The following is a 1,604-nucleotide window of genomic DNA, read 5'->3' on the forward strand; positions in this document are numbered from 1 at the left end:
CCTACACCAGATGTGAATCTTGTAACTACTCAATTTTCTGGTAAACCACTGCTACTACCTATAGAGTTTTCTTCTTGTTATTCAGTTTCTTCAACTTCACAACATAAATTTTCATGGATCTTGGATACTGGTGCAACAGATCACATGATCTGTTCACCCCTCCTCTACTCTTCCACACCTAAACCAATTAATACTTCTATTAATCTACCCAATGGCAACTCTGTCCCAACTACTCATATTGGTACTATATGCCTCTCGAACACATTATTTCTACATAATGTGTTGTGTTCCAAGCTTTTCATTCAATTTGCTATCTGTTTCCAAACTTACAAAAGAATCTAATCTCTCTGTATCCTTTTTTGATTCTCACTGCCTTTTACAGGACCAATCAGCCAAGAAGATGATTGGAATTACATTTGAGAAACATGGACTTTACCACTTATCTCAAGCTACTACAAAAGCTTACCTGCAATCAACCCCAGTTTAATTCTCCATCCTTTGCTTCAATCATTACTCAAACTCAATTAGATCTTTGGCACTATAGATTAGGCCATGTTTCTAACTCCAGATTACCTTCTCTTAAACAATTAGAATCATCCATATCTCTTGTTTCTACAAATGTTTGTGATATATGTCATTTAGCAAAGCAAAGAAAACTTTCTTTTCCTGTATCTGAAACTGCTTCTAATTAAATGTTTGAATTGATTCATTGTGACATATGGGGTCCCTTTGGTATTATTTCATATTCTGGTTTTAGATTCTTTCTCATTATAGTTGATGACTTCACACAATGCACTTAGGTTTATATGCTCAAAACAAAATCTGAAGTCTCTTCTATACTTAAAAGTTTCTATAAAATGGTAGAAACACAATTCAGTGTTCCTATCAAAACAATAAGGACAGACAATGGACCAGAATTCTTTTTAACTCAATTCTATGATAGTCATGGCATTATACATCAAAGGAGTTGTGTGGAAACTCCACAACAAAATGAAGTTGTGGAGAGGAAGCATCAACACTTGTTAAACACTGCCAGAGCCTTAATATTTCAAGCAAATATACCTTTAACTTTTTGGAGTGATTGTGTGTTGACTGCTGCCCACATCATAAACAGAATTCCTACCCCCCTTCTCAAAAATAAAACACCATTTGAAATGCTTTTTAAAAAAGCACCTAACCTCTCCCATCTTAAAGTTTTTGGTTGTCTTTGCTTTGCTTCAACACTTACAAATCACATACATAAATTTGATCCAAGAGCCACAAAATGTCTTTTCTTAGGTTACCCCTCTGATATAAAAGGCTATAAGCTGATGGACCTTAATACAAACAAAATATTCATTTCGAGAAATGTAGATTTCTATGAAAACAGTTTTCCCTTTAAAGCTCTTTCACCTATTTCATATTCTGAGACACACTCCTTTCTATTTCCTCCAACCAACTCTACTTTAGAATTCTTTCATGATCAAACCAGAAAAGATCATAATCCCTCTACTATCATTCAGTCAGATCAGAATCTAGCCTCTTTGCCTAATGAACCAATTCTACATTCTGACTCACCTTCTTTGCCTAATGCTCAGGAGATTTCCAATACTAATGAATCTGAC

Source organism: Carya illinoinensis, chromosome 6 (genome assembly GCF_018687715.1).
Source record: "Carya illinoinensis cultivar Pawnee chromosome 6, C.illinoinensisPawnee_v1, whole genome shotgun sequence".
Classification (NCBI taxonomy): domain Eukaryota; kingdom Viridiplantae; phylum Streptophyta; class Magnoliopsida; order Fagales; family Juglandaceae; genus Carya; species Carya illinoinensis.